This window comes from Mustela lutreola, chromosome 8, assembly GCF_030435805.1.
Source record: "Mustela lutreola isolate mMusLut2 chromosome 8, mMusLut2.pri, whole genome shotgun sequence".
NCBI lineage: Eukaryota > Metazoa > Chordata > Mammalia > Carnivora > Mustelidae > Mustela > Mustela lutreola.
In genome coordinates, this window is record NC_081297.1 from 123,385,945 (window position 1) to 123,399,176 (window position 13,232).

Sequence of the window (13,232 nt, forward strand, 5' to 3'; positions counted from 1 at the left end):
ACCAAAGTGGTCTTCCTGATTCTGTTCTTATCCCTCTACAGTCTGCCCTACAGAATGCAGCCAGAGGGGTTTCTAAAACATACTCAAATCATGGTCCTTAATAACCCCCTCAAGCAATTTCTAATGGAAAGGGTGATACAAGCAAATCCCTCTACCCACTTATTTATTTAACATGTTTCTTTCCATTTTTCCCTTAGTGCATACACTTTAGGGAGAATGTCTTCTACTCCCTTTCTTGAATATTCTACATCTATCCACAACCAGGAGATGGCTATCTTTCTGCTTGGAATCTCTGCTGCATGTCTTTGCATGGCCACCCCCTTCTAATCACTTAGGTCTCAACTAAGATGTCACCCTCCCCAGGGAGATCTTCCATTACTCTTTAGATAAAGATCCCTACCCTGCCCCAGTCACTCATTGTCATATTTCCCTTCTTCATCTTTTTCACAGCACCTTTCATTTTTTCATGCTGTAATTTTTATGTTTTTTTAATTTAAATTCAATTAATTAACATATAGTGCATTACTAGTTACAGGGGTAGAGTTCAGTGATTCATCAGTTGCATATAACACCCAAAGCTCATTACATCATGTGCCCTTAATGTCCATCACCCAGTTACCCCATTCCCCTCCCTCCCCCAGCAACCCACAGATTGTTTCCTGTGATTAAGAGTGTCTAATAGTTTGTCTCCCTCTCTGATTTCTTATTTTATTTTTCCCTCCCTTCATCTATGCTCCTCTGTTTCTTAAATGCCATATATGAGTGAAATCATGAGATAATTGTCTTTTTCTGATCGATTTATTTTCCTTAGCATAATATCCTCTAGTTCCAACCACATTATTGCAAATAGCTAGATTTTATTTTTTGATGGCTGAGTAATATTCCTGTGTGTGTGTGTGTGTGTGTGTGTGTGTGTGCACCACATCTTTACCAATTCATCTATTGATAGACATTTCAGCTCTTTCCATGATTGGCTATTGTAGATATTGCTGTTATAAACATTGGGGTGCAGGGAACCCTTTGGATTAATACATTCATATCTTTGGAGTAAATCTCTAGTAGTGCAATTGTTGGTTCGTAGAGTAGCTCTAAGTATGTTTAAGCTCACAGAGTGACTTAAATTCTTGAGGAATCTCCACACTCTTCCAGAGTGACTGTACCAGCTTGCATTCCCACCAATGTTAGAGGGTTCCCCTTTCTCTGCTTCCTCGCCAACATCTGTCATTTCCTGTCTTGTTAATTTAAGCCATTCTGACTGCTGTGAGGTGGTATGTCATTGTGGTTTTGATTTGTATTTCCCTGATGCTGACTGATATTGAACAATTTTTCATGTGTCTGTTAGCCATTTGGATGTCTTATTTGGAGAAATGTCTATTCATGTCTTCCACCCATTTCTTGATTGGATTATTTTTTCTTTGGGTGTTGAGTTTGGTAAATACTTTATAGATTTTGGATACTAGCCTTTTTTCTGATATGTCATTTGCAAATACCTTCTCCCATTTTGTCAGTTGTCTTTTAGTCTTGTTGACTGTTTCCTCCACTGTGCAAAAGCTTTTTATTTTTTTTAAAGATTATTTATTTATTTATTTGACAGAGAGAGATCACAAGTAGGCAGAGAGGCAGGCAGAGAGAGAGGAAGGGAAGCAGAGCAGAGAGCCCAATGCGGGACTCGATCCCAGAACCCTGAGATCATGACCTGAGCCGAAGGCAGTGGTTTAACACACTGAGCCACCCAGGCACCCCAAAAGCGTTTTATCTTATGAAGTCCCAATAGTTCAATTTTGCCTTTCTCCGCCTTGCCTTTGGAGATGTGTCTGGCATAGGAAAATGGTCAGATTTCATTCTTCTGCATGTGGCTGTCCAGTTTTCCCAACACCACCTGTTGAAGAAATTGTCTTGTTTCCATAGGATATTCTCTCCTGCTTTGTCAAAGATTTGTTGACCATAGAGTTGAGGGTCCATTTCTGAGTTTTTTATTCTGCTCCATTGATCTATGTGTCTGTTTTTGTGCCAGTACCATACTGTCTTGATGATTACAGCTTTTTTTTTTTGCCTAAAATTAGCATTTTTTTTTAATTTTTAATTTTTTATTTTTTATAAACATATATTTTTATCCCCAGGGGTACAGGTCTGTTAATCACCAGGTTTACACACTTCGCAGCACTCACCAAAGCACATACCCTCCCCAATGTCCATAATCCCACCCCCTTCTCCCAAAACCCCTCCCCCCAGCAACCCTCAGTTTGTTTTGTGAGATTAAGAGTCACTTATGGTTTGTCTCCCTCCCAATCCCATCTTGTTTCATTGATTCTTCTCGTACCCACTTAAGCCCCCATGTTGCATCACCACTTCCTCATATCAGGGAGATCATATGATAGTTGTCTTTCTCTGCTTGACTTATTTCGCTAAGCATGATACACTCTAGTTCCATCCATGTTGTCGCAAATGGCAAGATTTCATTTCTTTTGATGGCTGCATAGTATTCCATTGTGTATATATACCATATCTTCTTGATCCATTCATCTGTTGATGGACATCTAGGTTCTTTCCATAGTTTGGCTATTGTGGACATTGCTGCTATAAACATTCGGGTGCACGTGCCCCTTTGGATCACTACGTTTGTATCTTTAGGGTAAATACCCAATAGTGCAATTGCTGGGTCATAGGGCAGTTCTATTTTCAACATTTTGAGGAACCTCCATGCTGTTTTCCAGAGTGGCTGCACCAGCTTGCATTCCCACCAACAGTGTAGGAGGGTTCCCCTTTCTCCGCATCCTCGCCAGCATCTGTCATTTCCTGACTTGTTTATTTTAGCCATTCTGACTGGTGTGAGGTGATATCGCATTGTGGTTTTGATTTGTATTTCCCTGATGCCGAGTGATATGGAGCACTTTTTCATGTGTCTGTTGGCCATCTGGATGTCTTCTTTGCAGAAATGTCTGTTCATGTCCTCTGCCCATTTCTTGATTGGATTATTTGTTCTTTGGGTGTTGAGTTTGCTAAGTTCTTTATAGATTCTGGACTCTAGTCCTTTATCTGATATGTCGTTTGCAAATATCTTCTCCCATTCTGTCAGTTGTCTTTTGATTTTGTTAACTGTTTCCTTTGCTGTGCAAAAGCTTTTGATCTTGATGAAATCCCAATAGTTCATTTTTGCCCTTGCTTCCCTTGCCTTTGGCGTTGTTCCTAGGAAGATGTTGCTGTGGCTGAGGTCGAAGAGGTTGCTGCCTGTGTTCTCCTCAAGGATTTTGATGGATTCCTTTCGCACATTGAGGTCCTTCATCCATTTTGAGTCTATTTTTGTGTGTGGTGTAAGGAAATGGTCCAATTTCATTTTTCTGCATGTGGCTGTCCAATTTTCCCAGCACCATTTATTGAAGAGGCTGTCTTTTTTCCATTGGACATTCTTTCCTGCTTTGTTGAAGATTAGTTGACCATAGAGTTGAGGGTCTATTTCTGGGCTCTCTATTCTGTTCCATTGATCTATGTGTCTGTTTTTGTGCCAGTACCATGCTGTCTTGATGATTACAGCTTTGTAATAGAGCTTGAAGTCTGGAATTGTGATGCCACCAGCTTTGGTTTTCTTTTTCTTTTTCCTTTTTTTTTTCTTCCTAAGATTTTAGTTATTTATTTGACAGACAGAAATCACAAGCAGGCAGAGAGACAGGTGGCAGTGGCGGGCGTGGGGGGAGCAGATTCCCTGCTGAGCAGAGCCCAATGCTGCGGGGCTCAATCCCATGATCCCTGGGATCATGACCTGAGCTGAAGGCAGAGGCTTAACCCATTGAGCCACCCAGGCGCCCCTGGTTTTCTTTTTCAATGTTCCTTTGGCTATTGGGGTTTTTTTTCTGGTTCCATACAAATTTTAGGATTATCTGTTTAAGTTCTGTGAAAAAGTTGATGATCTTTTGATAGGGGTTGCACTGAATGTATAGATTGCCCTAGGTAGCATAGATATTTTAACCATATTTGTTCTAATTCATGAGCATGGAACATTTTCCCATCTCTTTGTGTTTGCCTCAATTTCTTTCACGAGTGTTCTATAGTTCTCAGAGTATAGATCCTTGGCCTCTTTGGTTAGGTTTATTCCTTATATCTTATGGTTTTGGATGAAATTGTAAATGGGATAAACTCCTTCTCTTTCTTTTGTCTCATTATTAGTAGATAGAAATGCAACTGCTTTCTATGCATTGATTTTATATCCTGCCACTTGCTGAATTCCTGCGTGAGTTCTCACAATTTTGGGGTGGAGTCTTTTGGGTTTTCCATGCAGAGTATCCTGTCATCTGCAAAGAGTGAGAGTTTGACTTCTTCTTTGCCAATTCAGATCCCTTTATTTCTTTTTGTTGTCTGATTGCTAAGGCTAGGACTTCTAGTACTATGTTGAACAACAGTTGTGAATGTGGACATCCCTCTTGAGTTCCTGACCTTAATGGGAAACTCTCAGTCTTTTCCCATTGAGAATGTTATTCACTGTGGGCTTTACACGTATAGCTTGATGATATTGATGTATGTTCCCTCTATCCCTACATGGTGAAGAGTTTTAAAAGATACTGTACTTTGTCTAATGCTTTTTCTGCATCTATTGAGAAGATAATATAGTTCTTGTTCTTTCTTTTATTAACATAGTGTATCACATTGATTGATTTGTGGATGTTGAACCACCCTTGCAGTCCAGGAATAAATTCTACTTGGTTTTGGTGAGGAATTTTAATGTACTGTTGGATCCTATTGGCTAGTATCTTGGTGAGAATTTTTATAACCATGTTCATCAGGGATATTGGTTTGTGATTCTCCTTTTTGCTGGAGTCTTTGTCTGGTTTTAGAATCAAGGTAATGTTGGTCTCATCAAACCAGTTTGGAAGTTTTCCTTCCATTTCTAGTTTTTATAACAACTTCAGAAGAATAGATATTAATTCTTCTTTAAATGTTCGGTAGAATTTCCCTAGGAAGCTATACAGCCCTGGACTCTTGTTTGTTGAGAGATTTTTGATTACTGCTTCAATTTCTTTGCTAGTTATGGGTCTGTTCAGGTTTTGTATTTATTCCTGTTTCAGTTTTGGTAGTTTAAGTATCTCTAGGAAGGCATCCACTTCTGGCAGATTGCCTAATTTGTTGGCATAAAGTTGTTCAGGATGTGTTCTTATAATTATATGTATTTCTTCAGTGTTGGTTGTGATCTTCTTTAATTCATGATTTTATTTATTTTATTTTATGATTTTTGATTTTGATTATATGATTGTTTGATTTTGATTATATGATTTTTATTTATTTATCCATCTTCTTTTCTTTTTTATATGTTTGGCCAGGGGCTTATCAATCTTATTAATTCTTTGAAAGAACAAACTTCTAGTTTCATTGATCTGTTCTACTATGCTTTTGGTTTCTACTTCATTGATTTCTGCTCTAATCTGTATTATTTTCTTCTTCTGCTGGGTTAGGCTTTATTTGCTCTTCTTCTTCCATCTCCTTTAGGTGTAAGTTCAGGTTGTCTGTTTGAGAACTTTCTTGTTTCTTGAAAAAGACTTTTATTGCTATGTACTTTCTTCTTAGCACTGCCTTTGCTGCATCTCAAACGGTTTTTTTTTTTCTCTTTTCTTTTTAAGATTTTATTTATTTATTTGACAGAGAGACAGCAAGACAGGGAACACAAGCAAGAGGAGTAAGAGAGGGAGAAGTAGGTTTCGCACTGAACAGGGAGCCTGATGCAGGGTTTGATTCCAACTGAGCTGAAGACAGACACTTAACAACTGAGCCACCCGGGTGCCCCGCAAAGGGTTTGAATAGTTGTGTTTTCATTTTCATTTTTTTACACAAATTTTTAAAATTCCTATTTAATTTCCTGGTTGACCCATTCATCATTAGTAGGATGCTCTTTAGCCTCCAAATTTCCTCTTGTGATTGAGTTCAAGTTTCAAAGCATCATTGTCTGAAAATATGCAGGGAATGATCTCAATCTTTGAATACCTGAGGCCTTATTTGTGACACAGTATGTGATCTATTCTGAAGAATGTTCCATATGAACTCAAGAAGAATGTGTATTCTGCTGCTTTAGGAGGGAATGTTGTGACTGTATCTGTGAAGTCCATCTGGTCCAGTGTGTCATTCAAAACCCTTGCTTCCTTGTTGATCTTCTGCTTAGGTGATCTGTCCATTGAAGTGAGCAGTGTGTAAAAGTCCCCTACTATTGTATTTTTATCACTGTGTTTCTTTCTTTTTTTTTTTTTAAGATTTTATTTATTTATTTGACAGAGAGAAATCACAAGTAGATGGAGAGACAGGCAGAGAGAGAGAGAGGGAAGCAGGCTCCCTGCTGAGCAGAGAGCCCGATGCAGGACTCGATCCCAGGACCCTGAGATCATGACCTGAGCCGAAGGCAGCGGCTCAACCCCCTGAGCCACCCAGGTGCCCCTATCACCGTGTTTCTTTAATACTATTATTAATTGCTTTATATAGTTGGCTCTTCCCATTCTGGAGACAAATATTTACAATGGTGAAATCTGGTTGGATAGCCACTTTAATTATAATACAGTGTCCTTCCTCATCTCTTATTAAGATCTTTGGTTTAAAATTTGGTGTGGTATATAAACAATGAATCTTGGAACACTGAAAAAATAAAATTAAAAAAAATCTAATTTGTCTGATATAAGGAATGATACCTCAGCTTTCTTTTCATGTCCATTAGCATGTAAATGGTTTTCCATCCCCTCACTTTCAATCCGGAGATGTCTTTGAGTCTAAAATAAGTCACTTATAGACAGCATATTGATGGGTCCTGCTTTTTATCCAATCTGAAACCCTGTGTCTTTCGATTGGTGCATTTAGACCATTTACATTCAGAGTCACTATTAAAAGATATGAATTTAGTGCCATTGTATTACCTATAAAGTCACTCTTTATGTATACTGTCTCCATTCCTTTTGGGTCTATGTTACTTTTGGGCTCTCTCTTTGCTTAAAGTATCCCCTTTAATAGTTCCTACAGGGTTGGTTTTTGGTGTTCACAAATTCTCTTCATCTCTGTTTGTCTTGGAAGCGATCTATTCTTCTATTTTGAATGACATCTAGCTGGATAAAATTTCCTTGGCTGCATATTTTTCTCACTTAACTCTATGAATATATCATGCCAGTCTTTCTGCCCTACCAGGTCTCTCAATAAGTCCTCTGCCAGTCTCATGTTTCTACCCTTGTAAGTTAAGGACCTCTTGTTCTGCACTGCTTTCAGGATTTTCTTTGTCTCAAATTTGCAAGCATCACTATTACATGTTGAGGTGCAGCAATTCTTTTCTTAGATCTCTGGTTGAGTTCACAAGTGTTCAGAATAATTTGACAGCTATCTAGCTATCAGACAAAACTAGGGTCTCCTACTCCTCTGTCATCTTCCTCTGCCTCCCACAGCACATTTTAGTATCAGAAACCATCATACCTATTGATATATTTATTTTCTATCTCTCTTGGAGATAAACTCCTTAAGAACTGAGAGTATCTTATTCATTACTATATTTTCAGTTCTTGGACCTGTGCCTGATAAACAGTAGGTGATTAATAAATATTTTGACTGAGTGGTAGAGAGTTTGTCTAATTAACCACTGTTCCTTCAGTGGCTAGCATAACACCAGATACATTTTAGATATATAAGAAATATTCATTGATTGAATTAGTGTTTTCTCTGAGAATAATCTTCTGACAATATGTGACGTTATAGGTTGAAGTATGCTTCCCAAAAAGATATGCTGAATTCCTAAACCCTGGTAACATGTGAATGTGATCTCATACAATCAATGTCTTTACCAATGTAGTCAAGTTAATATGAGGTCAGTCTCTATTAAGTTGGCCCTTAACCAAGTATGACTAGTGCCTTTATAAAAACAGAAGAGAAACAGAGACAGACACAAAGGGACAATGCCACGTGACAATCGAGACAGAGACTGGAGTGATGTGTGTACAAGCCAAGGACTGCCAATAACACCAGAAGCTAAGAGAAAGGCATGGAACAGACTGTCCTCAGAGATTTTTGAGAAGGAACCAACCTTGCTACCACCTTGATTTTTTACTTCTGGCCTCCACAACAGTGAGAGAATAAATTTTTGTTGTTGTTGTTTTAGGATTTTATTTATTTACTTGAGAGAGAAAGAGAGCATGAGCTGGGGGAGCATTAGGCAGAGGGAGAGACAGACTCCCCACTAAGTAGGGAGCCTGATGCAGGGCTCAATCCCAGGACCCTGGGATCATGATCTGAGCCAAAGGCAGATGCTTAACCAACTGAGCCACCCACGATCCCCTAAATTTCTGTTGTTTTAAGCCATGTAGCTTGTGATACTTTGTTAGGGCAGCCCTAGGAAACTAATGCATGTGGCAAAGAGAAAAAGGAAAGGTGGGGAAGATGTATAAAGATTAAAATGTGAGATGCCAATTTATTATCATTCCATTATGAAATGTAAGAGAATGTTCCATTTTTCATTATTTACTAGAAATGTAACTATAAGTATACATTTTTTTACCTCTCTGACCCTGTTTTTTCATTTATAAAATGTGGTTTATAATGTCCAACCTATAAGGTTGTGATGTTAACAAAGTTAATTCAGGTAATACCCTCAAAACAGTGTCCAGTATGTAGTGAATATTTTAAAAATATTAGCTATTATTCTTCCTCAGGGGCTGAAAACTGTGACTGTGAGTAAAGACTGGTACTACAGCCATGAGCTACATAAATTTTGCTTGTCACTCAGCAATTTATTCCTCCAGCAAAGATTTATGAGTTCCAAGTATTGTACTTCTCTTTGTTCCAATACCAGGCTGAGCTCTTAGCAGTGTTTCCTCAGAATCTTCTCTTCAAGATTTAAGGAATCTGGAGTCAGATTTCAGCCTAATATAAGGTTCAACATAATATGAGTTGTTTATTTATAATGTACACAGAAATTCCCATGAGTTTGCATTATCATTCTCCAGGAGGCTGTAGAGGTGATTCATATCTAGTTCTGGTAAAGCAGGTGCATTGCCATATGTAGTGGATACTGTAATATGCTGTCCAAGCCTCTTTCAGAACTGAGGAGCATAATTTCTAATCAGATGCAAGTACATCTGGCTATCAGTCCATCCTGGAATTTGCTCTTGTCTGAAGGGAGCTAATTCACCTAAAGCTATGTCCTCTTCCAGAGGCAGTATATATCCAAGATTGGATGTTATAGGGGTAAAAAAGCCTCAGTCTCTTCTTCCCAACTCAGGACAGCTCTGAGGGATCATCCCACTTTTGAATTCCCCGTGGGATCAGACAAGAACTTTCATCAGTTAGATTAAGGTGACCTTTTCCCTCTGTGCCATCCTATTTCCTTCTCTTCCCCCAAAGGTGTTGACATCAAGAGCATTGCCTAACAGCCTTCTTGTAGTCAAATCACTATCTCAGTCTTCTTCAGGAGGAACCCAATTTATAACGCCATCTGAAGCAATCCAACCAACCTCATATAAATTAATTAGCTCAGATGGGCTTTTAGAGCCTAAGTACTTTCCAGAAATTTGAAACTTTGTTCTCAATATGAATAAGAGGAGCTCATTTGTCATGGGGTGAGGGTGGAAGTAAAAGAGAAAAACAGTTGCCCATAATTTATTCACGTAAAAATAATATGTGAATGCATCCTCCTTTCATTGTGTCATTCAAGAGTTGAGGCTAACAGTAAAATTTGCAAGTCAAAAATTATTGCTTTTTATGTTGATAGACACATAAAAATGGATGAATGGAAAGAAAGCAGAAGATGTCATAACCCTTGCTAATACCACCTTTACATTTCTATGGCACATTGGTGTCTATAAAGCCTTTCATATGTCTGCTTTCATTTGAATTTTTTCTCGTGCTGACAGAAGTGAAGAATGAGCATCATTATTCCCTTTTCAGAAGTAAGAGAACTGAACTTCTGAGGTTTTTTTTTCTTTAAAGTCCAGTGGAGGAAGTAAGAATCCATTCTGATTTTCTAAGCAAGAGCTTATTGGTCCATGGCTCTCCCTGTATAAAACAACTCAAACTGTGGCGAAAACATCTTCATTCATGAAATAATTAGTGAACAACGAAAAGGTTTCGATTACAAGAAGAGACACCTATTCAGACTCTGAATGCATTAGCACTGGAGAGAGATGAGAGATGAGGGAAATATTGGAAGGGGACTAATAAAGAAAATTACCTAAGAAGACTTTTTTTGTTGCTGTTGCTATATCCAGATGATAAAGCTAGCATTGACTTTCAGACATTTGTGCCATGTGGTTTACACACATTTACATAAATTTTTCCCAGGAACAACCCAATAAGGTAGATACTAATTAGCCTACTGAAAATCCATTCTGTCAGAGCACCTGGGTGGCTCGGTCAGTTAAGTAGGTGCCTTCAGCTTGGGTCATGATCCCATGGTCCTGGGATCAAGCCCCATGTTGCGGGGGTGGGGGGTCCCTGCTCAGTGGGAAGTCTGCTTCTCCCTCTGCCTCTGCCCCTCCTCACTGCTCATTCATTCTGTCTCTCTCTCCATTTCTCTCTCTCAAATAAATAAATAAATAAATAAGATCTTTTTTAAAAAAAAAAAATCCATTCTGTCATTAAAGTCAAGGATTTGGAAAAGTTCCTTTCAAATCCTGCCAGCATGCTTGCATGACCCTGGGCAATACTCGACATCTCTAAGCATCAGTTATCCCTTCAGCAAAAGAATGGGTGGGTTTATAATGCTGCCTACTTCATGTTATCACGAAGACTGAGAGAGATTAAGTATGAAAAGTGCATAACACATAATACAACTTCAATACAACACAGTTCTATCTATTTTACAGATGAAAGAATATGGGCACAGAAAATTGATAACTTTTCCTAGATCATACAGCTAGCTAGTGGCAGTGGATTTTCCAGACCATCAGATCTCCTTAGTCCAGTATTTTTTGTGTGTATTTACCATCAGACCACTTTTCTGACATCTTTATATGAGGGATCCTTAAGACACAAAGAAGGTGGTCCCTTTGGCCACATTATAACTGGGATTTGGTTCAAAGGGAACTAGTGGATGGACCCTTCTGCTGTGACTTTCTCCTCCAACTCAGCAAAGAGCCCACATTCTACAGGATCTCTCCCAGTGATGTTGTAGGATTCTGGCTGGCAGCCACTGTCCTAAGCTACTGACTTCACAGGTGTATGCAGAGACGGGTGAGGTTTCCAATGGAATGAAAAGGAATAATCCTTTGTGGACTGACAGATGGATTCTGACCCAGAAAAATAAGAACCCCAGTTTGTGAAGGACGATTTGTTTAGGAGATATTTCATATCTAATATATTCATTTTCCAAGCTCTTTCACTTCTCAGACTGGAAATGTGGTACTCAAATGAAATATTTTTTTAATCCTCCAAAAACACCACTATTAAACTGATCTTAATTAACACATTTTCTATTAGCTAGAATGATCTAAAATTCTGAATCCATCATGCAAGACACGAACAGACTTGGACTGCACACTAAAAATGTGCATACTTCAGTGTTGTACATCTGCCTGGGTCACCTTTAGAACAATTAAACAGTGAATGTATAAGTAAATTGCCATACTGCATTTTCTGTTTAATTTCAAGGTTGAAGTGTCTTCCCATCACGAGTGTGGGTAAAACCCTAGAATGCTGGGGGACAGAACAGGAATTAATGGCTCATTCTGGTTGTTTTGATTTCCACATATTTGATGGCTTTGTGTAATTTGAATAATTGTAAGCTTCCAGCATGCTGATAAGGTTCACCTACATTATTCATTTGCATGAAGTGCTGATCAATTAAAGCTTCTCTCTTAAAAAAAAAAAAAATCATCAACCCATCCTGTAGCAACAAAGCTTAGATTACTCCTAGCTGTCTCTACTCTCATTACTCAGGAATTTCTTCAGGAGATAATTATCAACCTTTTTCTTTTTCTTTATTTTTTTTTTTTTAACTTTTATCCTAACCTAGTTTGTGTTCCTACCCTTGGTCTATTCTTTTTCACTTCACTCATACTCTGATTACTTCACTTTTAACACTTACTTCAGAAAAGCCTTTAGTAAACATGACCATTATTGGAAGGAGATTGTTAATTCCATGGTTACTGATTTACTGGAAGCATGAAAAAAGTACATACATCTAAATCCATCTGTGATGAAATACAGAACTAGTTCTTGAAATGGAGAAATTCGTTTTCCTCCTTTATCTTATAGGTATGATGCTCAATTTTATGTGTCAGTGTGATTGGGCCATGGTACCCAAATATGTAGTCAAATGTTATTCTGGATGTTTCTGTAAGAATGTTCTAGATGAGATTAACATTTAAACCAGTGGACTTCGAGTAAAGTACAGTGCCATCCCTACTGTGGGATGTAGTTGAAAGCCTGACTAGGTTTCTGTTTCTTTGGAGAATGCTAATATAAAAGGTAATCAACAGAGAATGATTATATCTATTTTATAATTGTAAAAAGGATTCAGCTAGCCAATATGTCTAGAAGGCCTTCCCAAAGAAGGTAATTAACATTGCATGTAGAAGTTTGTGGTCAAATAAGTTTGAGAAACAGGGATTAAGATTAGCCTTATTTTCTTCATAGTAGACCAAAGTCAAAAAGGAAAACTGGTGGACTTAGGGATAATAATCCAGGCAGGAGAAGATCTCACACAAAGGCAAATGAGTGCCCATCAAATAAGAGGAAAAACAGTTTGTTTTCCCTAGAACCTAGATGGGGAGGCTAGGTCAGGGTCTTGCCTTTGGAACCCTCCTTCTGTGGCTTCTATTGCACTCAATATATACTTTATACTACTTTATACTCCTTGCTGTAATCTGTAAAATCCAGAAGGCTCTTCCCCTTGTCTACCTCACTAACCTCTTCTCCTACTACTTTTCCTTTTCTGTCTCCCCAGGGCTTTAAGTTCATTCCCATCTGAGGGTCTTTTGTACACCTCTCCCTCGCACACATACCATTGAAATGAGATCAGCTCATTGTTGGCTCCTTCTCATTACTCAAGTCATCCTCTTTCATAGAGATCATCCCTATCTATCCTACAGAGAAAGCAAGAACCTTCTTGTCTCTATCTAACACTGTTCTGTTTTAGTTTCTTCATAGAGTGAACCAGTATCAGTATCATATTTATTTACTCATATTTAATGGCAATCATATGAGTTCTTAAAGCCATCTAAAAATATTACTCAGGGTCTGAAACAGTCTATGAATTAATTTATCAAATATTTTGCTAACACCATGTCATT